This window comes from Vombatus ursinus, unplaced genomic scaffold, assembly GCF_900497805.2.
Source record: "Vombatus ursinus unplaced genomic scaffold, bare-nosed wombat genome assembly UNPS02010193.1, whole genome shotgun sequence".
Classification (NCBI taxonomy): domain Eukaryota; kingdom Metazoa; phylum Chordata; class Mammalia; order Diprotodontia; family Vombatidae; genus Vombatus; species Vombatus ursinus.
This window is the reverse complement of record NW_020949971.1, coordinates 6,136,650-6,150,821: the sequence shown is the minus strand read 5'-3', so window position 1 is coordinate 6,150,821 and position 14,172 is coordinate 6,136,650. Positions and strand designations below refer to the sequence as shown.

Here is a 14,172-nt window from a genome sequence, read left to right as displayed (position 1 = left end):
GACTCACCAATGGTTTCTACCATTCCAGCCTCCTGTGGAAAACTCAGGCTAACAACAACAACAACAAAAACCCATAATTTAAAAATGCATTGCAAAACCTGGCCCCAAAAAAGAGTTATGAAAAGGTGCTTCTCTTCTTTGCAGAGGTGGGGGACTATGGGTGTGAAACATTATGGACAATGTCAGAATTTTTCACGGCATTGGTTATTTTTGCTGAACTATTTTAAAAATCTTTTAAAAATTCCTTTTATTGCTTTCTGGGAAGGGAAAGGGGAGTGATACTTTGGAAATTGTAGATGATGTAAAAACAAAAGGTACCGCTCAAAATTTATATTTAAAAAAAAAGACAAAATGGTTAAGAGAAACATTCTCAGATCAAGGGGCAACTAAGTCATATAGTGAATATTCATAAGGGTTTACATTTTCTGGGGTGTGTGGGGGAGGGTGGAGGAGGGAGGTAAAGAGTCAGGCAACATAAAAACTCCCCCAGAGTGCTGTCCATTGTACCACCCGGATGCCCTCAGGCACTCAGATCCCATCTCTATCTCTCCTTCACTGGGTGCTGGTCAAGAGATGTCAGACAACTTGGTTTTCAGCTTCTCCCTTCAAGGATTTCTAGTTCACCAGTGGACTAGATCAATAGAACTAGACCAAGTTCTTAATCTTGGCTCAGTGAATTTGTTTTTTAAAGTGTTTTGGGAACTGCGTTTCAATATAACTGATTTCCTTTGTAATCCTATGCATTTGATATTATATATTTATATATTTATTTCAAATTATTTAATTATCATTTTAAATTTAATTATAATTTAAAATTAAAATTATAAACATATTTATATATATTTTATATATTTAAAAAACACGATTCTGAGAAGGGATTCATAGACTTCCCCAGATAGTTAAAAGGCTAGGAACCCCTGTTCTAGAAGAATCCTTGATGACGCTGACAGTACCTGCAGACCTTCAGCCACATAGAAACTACTGAGCACCTGTGTGGCTTTGAGCAAGTCACGACCACTCTGAACCTCAATGTCCTATTCTATAAAATGAGGCATTTTGACTAAATCCAGAGTTCTTGCCCTTTGGGCAGCCTGGTGAAACTGAAGAAGCCCTTCCCAGAATAATGTTTTTAAATGCATAAAATAAAGCACACAGTATTTCAAAAGAAACTCAGTGAAAATAAAGATGTAATTTTTTTCAGATCCAAGTTCACCAACCCCCTGAAATATATTCACAAACTCGGTGGCCACCAGGTAAAGAATCCCTGCTACCTGTGGATAGTAAATTAAGAACGCCTACTCTTAAAGTCCCTTTTGGCTCTAAAGTCTATGATGCTACACTCTCTCTGGGTCTCAGCTTTTTTCTCTGTAAAATAAGTGTGTGCATATGTGTGTGTGTGTGTGTGTGTGTGTGTGTGTGTGTGTATGGGGTGGGGGAGGAGGCTTCCCTTGATAATCTCTAAGGCTCCTTCCAGCTTTAAGATATTGTGGGAATGTGACTATGAATGGAAAAGAATCAGAGCCACAAGCGGCAATTGTTGTACTTGGGCACAGTGACCCTGTCTGTGCCCTCAGTTCAGTTAGCCAGTGCTGGAGGAATAGGGGGACAGAGAGGGGTGGGGCTGGAAGGAGCTCATCCGGGGTGTAAAAAGTGGACCATCTGCTAGCTTCCTATTTTAACTGATTATCCTTGCTCAGTTCATTTGTTTCTACATTGCTGAAGGACTCCAAGTGCTAAGAATGGCCTCTAAATATGGCCACCCTAGGCACAGCCCCATTTGCCATGCCCTAGTTATGGCTTTGATCAACCTCTGCACGTCATAAAAGTGACCACTGCTCTCAACTTCTGACTGAACCAAGCCGATTGCCTGGGCCCCATGAAGCTGAGTCCCTGCCAGTTGCCATGTAGGGCCTGAACAATGCACATCATAGTACTGTCTGATAAATGGTGTGTCTCCTCTATTATCTATTTCCTCACCCTCATGGCTGGGAAGGCTGTCTCTGTGAGATTAGATCATCCATTGAAAATAACTCTGCTCAGCCGTGCTCGCAGAGCGCCAGCACCATGCTGATTAGCTGCGGGGGGAATTCAGCCCCTTAAAGGTTCCAACATGGGAAGAACAGATCTAGGGCCCCAGCAATTCATGGCTGTTGGTTCAAGGTTTGGGGCTTTTTAAAAAAAAATCCTTTTAAAATCTGTAACTAGGAAAGGGCCAAAAGCCATCTTCGTAATAATGGATGATGGCCTTAGACTTCATCTGACTGATTCCCATGGAGAACCTGAGCTTCCCAGCCATCAGAATTTGCCTCATGGGCCTGAGCTGAAGTCTCATGTAACACTCCCTACTCTGGGCTGCTAGGATCAGAGTTAGGGCAGCAATGTGGTACAGGGGATAAAGCCCCAGGCCTGGGATCAGGAAGAAATCAGTTCAAATCTAGCCTCAGACACTTACTAGCTGTGTGACCCCGGACAAGTCACTTAACCCTGCTTGCCTCAGTTTCCTCATCTGTAAAATGAGCTGGAGGAGGACATGGAAAACCACTCCAGGGTCTTTGACAAGAAAACCCCAAATGGGGTCAGGAAGAGCTGGACAAGACTGAACAGCAAAAGGGGTAGGGTAGCTGAGCGGTTGCACACAAGGCATGCAGACTTTCATGTTTACAAGATTGTTTTTCCTGCAGTATTTTATCCTGCTATGCTGTGATGCCTTGAATTTCGGAAACCTGAAGGAAGTTTACATTTTGCCTGGAGAATGGCAGGATTCTTGATGGGGTGAGAGAACACCCCTGCCTAATGGGCACACACTGAAACGTTACCACCCCTCCCTTCTCCTGCCCCTGCCTTGTCTTCTGGGTGTGGAAGGTTTTGGTTCTTGTTTTAAGCTTCACGGTGCCTCCCCTCCCCCCAAAAGAGGCAAATAGCTTGCTCTGTTCATTAACTTTCATGGTTGCGTGACATTGAATTCCATTTCTGTTAGGAGATTTTCATTCTGAAATTGTAGTCTGCCTTCCTGAAAACCCATTTCTCTTCCTGAATGATGGACAGGGACAGAAAGAACCCGGTGGAAAGAAGGGTCAAAACCTCCCTTTCCTGGTGCAGGGGGTGAGGTGCTGGTTCTGGAGACAGGTGCCCTGGTCCCACCATGATGCTTTTGTCTTTGCACCTCCAGCCTGGCCCGGGCATGACACTTAGTGGGTGAGCATTTAACAAGTGCTTATCAATTGCTTGATTGATTGACTAATCATTACCTATGTGATCTTGGGCAAGTCACTTGATTTCCCTGGGCCTCAGTTTCCTCATTGGTAAAATGTGAGAGTTGGTCAAGATGACCTGAGAGGTCCCTTCCAGTTATAGGTCTATGAGACCTTGGACAACCTTCTTGGGCCTCAGTTTCCTCATTTGTAAAATGTGGCAATCAGACCAGATGGCCTTGGAAATCTACATAAGAGGATGGATCCATCCTTTCACTGGGACAAGAGTCCACAGGTAGCTCTGCAAGGAGACAGTGTCAGAGGTCAAAGCATGTGTCAGGGGTCACATGGGCCTTGTGGGCCTCCTTTGTGTTTCCTAGTCTGAAATTTCATAGGATCATAGGTCTAGAGGGAAGAGACCTTCAAGATATTTAGACTTGTTGTTGTTGAGTTGTTTTCACTCATGTCTGACTCTTCATGACCTCTACCCCTTTTTTTGGCAAAGATCTTGGAGAGGTTTGCCATTTCCTTCTCCAGCTCATTTTCCAGATGAGGAAACTGAGGTATGCAGGGTTAAGTGACTTGTCCAGGGTCACCTAGCTAGTAAGTATCTGAGGCTGGATTTGAACTCAGGTCTTCCTGCCTTCACTCCAGCTACTGTGCCACCTAAATGCCCTTACTTAGACTTACCCCTCATTTTACAGATAACCTGAGGCCTAGCTTGCTCAAAATCCCAGAGAGATTGAGGAACAGGATTGGGATTTGAATCCAGGTTCTCTGACATCAAATTCTCTGCTCTATGCCCTGTCAAATTATCATCCAGTTCACAAAGTGCCTGTCAAAGTTGGTCCCCTGAGGGTTTGTTTGCTGGGTAAAAGAAGTGAAAAGAAGCTAAAGTGCTAAAGTTGGTTCTCCCTGGAGCTCAAAGGAAGGCGCACAGGACCATTCGTGTACCCAACTCCAGGGCATTTGGTGCATTGTAAACTGTATGCCCAAATGCCCTCTGCGTGGCTCAGGTGAGCATTTATGTGAAAGTTACCGACCTTTCCCTTCTCCTTCCCAACCCCCATTAATCAACTGAGAAAAGCCAGCGTCTCCCACTGCGTCCCAAGCCAACGCCAGTCATCCTGACTTTTGTCCTGCCATTGAACTTGGACGACTCTGGAGGAGGGAGTGAGGTTGACAGCTGTGCGTGGCTCTCCATCTCTTAACTCTAATTCACTCGAAAGTCAAGATGTCACCCTCACGATGTCACTGGGCCTCTCGGAGAACGAGGGATGAACCCCTACAGCAGAGGCTAGAACATCGCAATGGTCAGGAAAACCTGGATTCAACCCCCCCCATACATTTCCTAGCTCTGTGACTCTGGGTAAGTCACAGAACATCTCTGTGCCTCAGTGTTCTCACTCATAAAAAGAGGGGGCTATCTTTGATGGCGTCTAAGATTCTTTCCAGCTCTAAATCTATGGTCCTATCATCCCATCTGCAGAAATGTCCATGTGCCTATATTCCCCAGGGGTGACTGAAGACTTTGTCTGCTCTTGAGCTGAGGAGGGGAAGCTCCTCACCCCACCAGGCCAGTACTGGCTCATGATTCATTGGCTTGGTGAGATGACTTTGATATGACGCATTTTCAAGCAAACAAAACTTTTCTCAAGCAAGAGTCAGACGGCTGGGAGGGCAGGGAGGTTGGCAGCCCAGACTCCAATAGAAACGTCTGTGGAATCGCTTTTCTGTTCTTCCAAGGCTTACAACACTACCAGACCATGAAGAACAATTATCCTCCGCAGCTCCCTGTACCTGTAGTAAGGTCCTCCTCTTTTCCTCTCTCCTGCACACATGGCAAGAGGATAGGGCATCACCATTGGTACATACTGGGTATGCTACAGAGGCAACATGATGCCAGGTGGGCCCCTGCTGTAGCCAAAAGAGCTGGACTCTGGTAGAATCAAGAGATCTAGGTTTGAACTCTTGCTTTGGCCATCAGAGTAGGCTGTGTGGTAGACTGGGAAAGAATGCTGGATCTGGACTCAAAGGTCCTGGATTCTAATCCCAGTTTTACCACTTACTATCTATAGAACCTTGGACAAGTTGTTGACCTTGTCCAGGCTCGATTTCCTCATCTGTAAAATGCGGATGTTAGGTTAGATCATTTCCAAGTTCTGAACCTGTGCTGGTAATTGTGAGAATCCGGTGACAGTGAATTATGATGTGGCTAAGGGATAGAGCACTGAGCGTAGAGTCAGAAAGGCCCCCTTTGGAGGCATGCATTCAAGGCCCCATCTCATGCTTGCGATAAGGAAACTGCCCTTCCTTAACTCGAAGGGGGTTTGGAAAGGGAATTAGCATTCTCCTCCTCCCTGGACTGACAGATGAAAGTTCCTTCTGTCAGAGTCCTCTGTTGGCTTTACAGGGGGCAGAATGAAGCCTCATCACCTGGGATGCTGGGATTCAAACGGCGGATCCAGGAAGAGATGGGTCATTTCGTGGGGCACTGACTAAAGAGAACAGGAAATTATTTGAAAGGTTTAAATCCAAGTTTGACTGTCTGTGTGACCTTGGCCAAGGCCCCTTTCCGGGCTTCATTTCCCCAGTGAGGAAGCTGGACTGGCCTGGACGAGGTTGTTAACTTGGACTCCCTCCCCACCCCCCAGGGGTATCCTGGAGGCAGCTTACACCAGCTCCTGAGAGTGATTGGTAAATCTTCAGTCTGAGTCAGTGCTACAAAGCAGAGCTTGATTTTTTGTTTTGTTGATTATCTAGACTTAAAGCAAGTGATGGAGAAAATGATAATAATGCAAATTAATCTGAGAAGTGCATCTTGAATGTGTACCCCCCCCCCCAGCTAGTTGTTAAACATTTATCAACACACTCCTAGATCCACACACCCAAATTTCAGGGGCTTGGTAGATGTGGATGGGAAAAAATACACCTTTATTTTCACTAACTCCTAACTGAAATTTGGCATTTTGTCCAGTGGCGAATTAAACAAAGCAAAACATATTATTTTGAGGAGGGCTATATAGGATTGACAAAGGGGTCCGGGACAGAAGATAGATTAAAAGCCTGTGGATTAGATAATTTCCAAGGTGGCTTAGTGGATAGAGGGCTAGGCCTGGAGTCAGGAAGACCTGAGTTCAAATCTAGCCTCAGACACTTACTAGTTGTGTGACCTTAGACAAGTCACTTGACTCTGTCTGCCTTAATCCACTGGAGGAGGAAATGACAAACCATTCCAATATCTTTGCCAAGCAAACCCCATGGATAGTCCAGTCCACATGGTCAAAAGAGTTGAACATGACTGAAAAACAAAGGTTCTTTCTAGCCAGGACATTCTATGATCCTAGGATCATATGTCCACCCCCAATTCCTACTTACACAGTTTTACACGTTGGTTGCTCGTTGGCCTTTGCGGCAGCTCCCAAGGCCCTCCCAGGTGTTCCCCGGGGCACCGTGGCAGGATCCCCAGGCCATGCCGCTCCATTACTCTAGCCTACCCACTGCACAGCCTGGGGCCTTGTTCCTTCCTGTGACTTCCTATCTCTGGTTTCTCAGAGTTATGTGACTGCTGATGTGAAAACAAACCAAAGAAAGAACCCCCGCACCCCTTGAGGTCCTTCCCTTGACTCCAAGGTTTCTGCCATGTGTCCCAGACCCAAAGTGCAAGGTTTTCTGAGCAGTCACTCTGAGAGGCCAGTGATGGGATGGAAGAGGCCTTAGCTGTGGCTGGGGCATACTTGGCTTCCTTCCTCCTTGGATGGGTGCCACCCGGCAAGCTCCTGCCCTCCGCCCCCTCCATGCCACTGTGCTAGCTCATCCTTCCGGGCCCTCAATCCCGTCTCATCTTGTGATATTATAATCCTGATTGCATAATCGTCCAAAATTTATGACACGCTTATCATATAACGAACAGTCATTTTCTCAGAGAAGCCTCGGGGCTCCCTAAATCAGAATTCACTTTCAAAAAACTCTTTAGGTGAATATTTTTCTCTTCGTTTGATGAGTTATATAACAGAGAAACATGGGACTTTGCTTGATCTTACGGCAGCTAGAGAGCTAGAATTAGCTTCCCATCTTTGTATTTGGAGTCTGAGAATTCAGGATGAGTCTTGGCCCTGCTCCTGAGAACCGTTAGACCCTTGAACCAGACCTGGGAAGGGCCTTACATTCTCCCATCTGGTCATGATCTGCCCATCCCAACAGCTTGGAACTCCCAGACCCCATCATTGTACCAATTGCACTCTCCAATGCCTGCTCCCTTACTCCCACCCTCCCCCAAGTGGCTCACTCTACAGACGAGGGAGCTGAGGCCCAGGAGGTGAAATGACTTTGCTAAGGTCTCAAGAGTATTAGATATTAAAACTGGGCTTCCAGAGCCAATGTCTCTTCACTGTACCAATTCACTCCCTGTGTGACCTTGAGCAAATTACCTAAGCTCTCTGAGCCTCAGTGTCCTTATCTGTAAAATGGGCGGATTGGAGTCAATGACTTCTAAAATCTCATCTATCTGATAATAGGATCAGAAGCTCAACTTTATACTGTATGCCAGAAGACAAGGGGCCAGTCAGAGTAGAAAGATCCCTCACTGGAAGGAAGAATTCCAGTATAGACAGAGAGTCTCAGTGGCCTGGGACTCTTCTCGCCTCATGAGGCTGTCTCACTTTTTCATTTTTCTAAGCTACATGGTTTAGTGGGAAGAAGGGCTGACCGTGAAGACATGGTACTGGAATTTAAAGCCTATCTCTGACGTTATCATCTGCGAGATTGTGGACAGATCACTTAACCTCTTGGACCCCCACTTACTCATCTGTAAAATGGGGATGATGATCTCAGCAGTGCTTGTCTCACTTGGTTCAAATGAGAATAAGATAATAAAATGCCTTCTGTTGTTGTTCAGTCCCATCTGACTCTTCATGACCCCATTTGGGGTTTTCTTGGCAAAGATGCTGGAGTAGTTGGCTATTTCCTTCTTCAGCTCATTTTACAGTTGAGGAAACCGAGGCAAACAGGGTGAAGTGACTTGCCCAGGGTCCCATAGCTAGTGTGTCTGAGGCTGGATTTGAACTCAGGTCTTCCTGACTCTAGGCCTGGCCCTCTATCCACTGCGCCACCTTACAAATCATCAAACACTATAATCCAGATGTCCTCCTGATGGCTGATGGTAGCAGCCGTGCTTGAGGTCCAGATACGTGCTCTAGCTCTTCCCGAGGTCACTTTAATCCCACTCCCCCTTTCTGCAGGAGGGCCAGCTGCTCAGAGAGCTTCTTCCAGCCTCCCTTCCCACTCTCCCTTCTTCTTCCTCCATCAATATTTCCTATCACTTCCTAACTCTTTTCTCTGCTGCTCAGGCCCAAAGTGGTAGGTACGTTTGTGGGCATGAGGGGCATGGGTGGTTTGGGCAGAGATCTGGGAGAGCAGCAGACTGGCCTACACATGCTTCATTTGTTCATTCATTCAACAGAGGTGAACATTCATCAACAATTATTCACATTAATAAATGTGCATCACAATGTCAATGTGCAGCTAGAATTTCTATAGTGTTTTAAGGTTTGCAAAGCACTTTGGGTTATTTGAGTGTCACAGGCAATCCTGTTCTGTAAGGATGATTATTCTTATTTTGCAGATAAAGAAACTAAGGCTCAAAAAAGTTTGCTGACTTCCCCAGGGTCACGGAGAAAATCCCCAGTCAGTCCAGAACAGAAATCCAGGTGTTTTTCTGACTTCAGTCCTAGCACTCATGAACTCATAGAATTTGAGAATCAGAAATGTCTCTGCAGCCTAGATCTAGCCTAAGGAGGATCCCCACCCACAGCAAATCTGACAAGTAGATGCCTCAAAGGATGGGGAGCTCATCACCACCCGAGGCCACCCGTTCCGCTCTGGGACGGCTCCGATCGGTACAAAACTTATCGAGCCTCTGCTGGGCTCTTTGCAGCGTCCTCCTGGCTCTCTCCCCTGGGGACAAACAGAATAAACCCAAGCCCTCTTCCACATGCCAGGCCTTTAAAAGGGATCCTATTTCCCTTGAATTTTCTCTTCTCCAGACTGAATGTGCCCAGTTCCTTCCATCGACTCTTGAATGACGGAGAATCATTGTGTCCGCGAGGTCACACTGAATCTCCGACCCGGGGCTCTATGTGACCTGGGAATCACCGTCCTCCCGGGCTCCTGGGCTTGACAAGAGGCACCAGCCCGGGAGGTGGAGGACTCCGTGCCCGGAGACAAGCTGGTTAGAGAGCTGTAAGCTCGGCACCCGGTGCGGAGCAGAATGAGGAAGGGTTGTGGCCGATTGGGAAGGTGAGGACTCTTTCACGGGGGAAGGCGGGTAGTGTAGACCTCAGGACTAGAACCAGAGCGCAGGGGGTCAGATCTAGGGCCAGCTCCTGCTGAGCTGAGCCACCTCAGGCCAGGGACCTCTCCGCTCTGGGCCTCCGCTCCCCACAGGTAAAGAGCGATCGATCGGCCAGACTTGGAGCTCTCCAGCCGTTTCCAGCTCAAAGTCCTCCATGAAGCAACCCGCACATTCGAGTTGGCTCTCAAAGGGTGGGTAGGAATTCAGAAGGCAAAAAGGCTTGAATAAAAGTTCAGGGGAGGAGAGAAAGCAAAAGCGTCTTAATCCCTGGTCTTATGGCCTAAATCCTATTTAATAAGGCGTGTCAAGCACTTTACAAATATTATCTCAGATTATCCTCATAATAAACCTGGGAGGCAGGTGCTATTACTATCCCCATTTTACAGATGAAAAAACTGAGATAGGCAGAAGTCCAGTGATGTACGCAGAGTCACACAGCTAGGAAAAGTCTGAGGAGGGATTTAAACTGACTCCAGGTCTTGTGCTCTGTTCCTGTGTCCCATGCTAAAGTTGGTATAGAAGGTAGGCCCCATTTCTTTTATATAGCTGCTTTGCTGTTGTTCAGTCATTTTTCAGTTGTGTCTTTGTGACCCCATCTGGGATTTTCTTGGTAAAGATACTGGAGCAGTTTGCCATTTCCTTCTCCAGCTCATTTTACAGATGAGGAAACTGAAGCATACAGGGTTAAGTGACTTGCCCAAGATCACACGGCAAATAAGTATCTGAGGCCGGATTTAAACTCAGGAAGATGAGTCTTCCTGATTCCATGCCCAGTGCTCTATCCACTGTACCACCTAGTTGCCTCACATAGTTGCTTACCCAAGACTAATTATACTTTAAGTAATAGTACTAATGGTGATCAGTATGAGAGAGAAGCAGGTAACAGAACATGAAGCCAGTCTGGGGTCTGTCCATGTATACCCTGAGAGCCTCACCTGGAGGTACACACACACACACACACACACACACACACACACACACACACACACCCTCACATCCCTGATCTGTCAACAAAGTTGAGTGGACAGAGACCTGGAGTCAGGAAGATCTGAGTTCAAGTCTTGCTTTTGACTCATGCTGACTGTGTGACCCTGGGCCAATCAATGAACCCCTCAGTGTCCATGACAAAAGGAGCTACTCTCCATGGTTGAGGGCGTTTCCTCATCCTGGGAGTTCCCTCTGGCTTTGAGATCCCAGGTCCACTTCCTCTCCCTACTATGACAACATGCTAATAGAACTTAACATTTGTGTAGCATTTAACAACATGCCAGGGAGTGAATCAATCACCAGTATTAGTCAGAGACCAAGATCCAGGGACCTCAGAGGCTCCTCGTCCAACTCATTCATTTTACAGATGAGGAAACCAAAAGTCATAGCGGGGTTGTGACTTAGCCCAGGTCTCCCTCCTCACTCAGTCCTACCTACTAGGTTAGAGAGTACAGAGGACCTTCTTTGGAATCCCGCCTCTTCTTGCTAGCTTCTTGTATACAACTCCTTGTGACCCCATTTGGGGTTTCCTTGGCAAAGATCCCGGAGTGGTTTGCCATTTCCTTCTCCAGCTCATTTGACAGATGAGGAAACTGAGGCAAACAGGATTAAGTGACTTGCCCAGGGTCACACAGCTAGTAAATGTCTGAGGCCAGATTTGAACTCAGTCCTGGTGCTCTATTCACTGTGTCACCTAGTTGTTCAGGTTTTCATTTAATCAGCTGTTAAAGGAAGGGTTGGGCAATCTTTTAACTTGAAAAATTATGAAATTTAACTGAGGTAATGCCTGAGGTTCCCTGAAATTTCAGCTCCAATCTTGTAATTGGTAGGTAGGAGAAATTCACTGCATTTTCCCTTCATAGGAAGAGACCACCCTGTTTCTGACACCCATTATCTATTTGACTGAGAGCTAGGCTTTGTGTTTCTATGCCCCTAGACAACTTAGTCAGTCACTAAACATATCAAGTGCCTACTATGTGTCAGGCACTGTACTAAGAGCTGAGGATACAAAAAGAAACAAAAGGCAGCCCCTGCCCTCAGGGAGCTTACAATCTAATCTAATAGCTCTTGAAGACAAGAACCCTAGTGCTGTTGGTGAGGAATCAGTGAAATGGGAGCCATGACGAAGGGAGGGTCAACAGACCCAGGTTTGAATCAAAGCTCTGCTATTTCCCACCTGTGAACAAGACACTTCACTTTCCTGGCCTCAGTTTCCTCATCTGAAAATGGGAGATAGGAGCAGATGACCTCTGAGGTCCCTTCCATCCCTAAATCGATCAGTTTATAAGACAATCCTTATCAGTTCTTATATTGAAAACACTCCAGACCTCTGAATTCACATATCCTAACCAAAAAGTAAATAAGGCAGAAACCATAAATTTCTATGGCAATAAAAAAAATAATGAGCCTGGGTTTTCTGATTGGTGGGCTAAAAGAATCAGACACTCCAACTTCTTTAAAGATAAGGACTTGTAGAATTTGGGATCGGAATGGGGAAGTAAAGGTGACCTGGGGCAGCTAGGTGCACAGTGGACAGACCACTGGGCCTGGAGTTGGTAAGATGAGTTCAAATCCAATCTCAGACACTCACTAGCCATGTGACCGTGGGCAAGTTACTTTACCTCTGCCTTCCTCAGTTTCTTCATCTGTAAAAATGAGCATAATAATAGTATCTACCTCCTGAGTTGTTATGAGGATGTTGAGATAATATTGATAAAGCACTTTGCAAACCCTAAAGTGCTTTCTAAATGCTAGCCAGGACTTTTTAGCTTTTAGTCCAAAGCCTTTCATTTTATATACGTGAGAAGTTAAGCACATTGCTTGAGGTCACACAGCTAGTTAGTGGCAGAACTGAGCCTACAATCCAGGGCTGCTGACTCCTAGGCCACGGCTCTCTCCATCACACCAGGCAGCCTGTTTAATTACATGGGAAAGACTTCGTTGGGACAACCAGTTCTCTCCAGGAAATGGACAGCCATGAAAATGAGCTGAAAGATACTTTTGTGGGCTTATGTAGGAGGAAGCAAAAATATCTGCCTCTCAAGGCCCATCCCACTCACTTAGGTGAAGCAGCTCAGCACAGCTGGGCACATCTGCGTGACTCTGACTGTGTACAGCTATATTTATAGCTATGGATGTCTATGTATCTATAGTGCTGGATTGATAGAGACAGACAGATAGACAGACAGATGGAAAGATAGATGGATGGGTGGATGGGTGGATAGAATAAATAGAGATAGATGGATGGATAGATAGAGATAGATAGATTGATGGAATAGATAGATGGATAGATAGATGAATGGATGGACTGATAGATGGAAGGATAGACAGAATAGATAGATGGATAGATGAATAGATAGATGATAGATAGATGGATGGATGGTTAGAATAGAGATAGATAGATCGATAGAATAAATATAGATGGATGGATGGATAGATAGAATGAATGGAGATAGATGGATAGATAGATGGAAGGATAGATAGAATAGATGGATGGATGGATGGATGGATGAATAGATAGAAGATAGATGAATGGATGATTAGAATAGAGATAGATCAATAGATGGATGGATGGATAGATAAAATAAATAGAGATAGATGGATGGATAGATGGATGGATAGATGGAATAGATAGATGGATGGATGAATGGTTGAATGGATGGTTAGATAGAATAGATAGAGATACATGGATGGATGAAAAGATAGATGATAGATATATAGATAGATGGATACACGGATAGATAGATATGAGGTCATGGGACCTTCAGTGGGGAGGGAGCCAAAGAGTGAGTCAGTCATGAGTCATAGGTTACAGTCATAGAGCTAGAGGTGAAGTCAGTTACCCAAGATTGTACTGCTCATAGGCTCAAACATCATAAAGACCATTTAGTCTAGCTTTCTTATTTTACAGATAAGGAAACTGAGATCTGGGGTAATTGGCTTGCCCAAAATCATGTTCCTCATAGGATGTTATGATGTCATAGACCTAGAGCTGAAATGCACATCTGGGAATTCTTAACTTTTTTTTCATGCCGTGGATCTCTTTGAAAGTCTGGTGAACCCTGTAGATCCCTTCCCAGAATAATGTCTTTAAATGCAAAAAGTAAAGCACAACAGATTACAAAGGAAGCCAATTATATTGAAATATGATCATCAAAACATTTTTAAAACAAGTTCATAGACCCCAGACTAAGAACCCTGGATATAATCTATCATTTTATATTTGAAGAAACTGAAACCTAGTGTAATGAAATTGACCTGCCCAAAGTCATGCAGGTATGAAGTGTCAAAATCAGGATTTGAACTCAGGGCTTCCTGACTCTATGCCCATTATGCCACACTTGCTGCCTTGACCTGAGCTTTTCACTCATTGATTTTCAGCACACAGTGATGTCCACAGCCAGATCCAGCAGATGAAAGCTTGGAGAACACTTTCTAACTCTCAAAGGGTTATGGAAAGGAGGTTTGAATTCCTGGCAGGGTCGGGGGCCCCATATTTGTGTAGGAAAACATGGCTGCAGCTTGGGGTGACTGAGAACATCCAGGATGGAAAAAAGAGGTTGCTTTCTATATTGCTTTCTACCATTTATTCATTAGCCTCTGCTGATGCATGAGAGAGATACAGAGAGAGACGCAGAGAGA

The 14,172-nt window shown here is 45.4% G+C and overlaps 1 protein-coding gene across 2 annotated transcripts in view; it reads right to left on the bottom strand.

Annotated features, from left to right (window-relative positions):
- Window positions 1-14,172, bottom strand: part of MYOZ2 (myozenin 2) — a 51,066-nt gene that overhangs the window by 31,941 nt on the left and 4,953 nt on the right. The window lies entirely within an intron of this gene.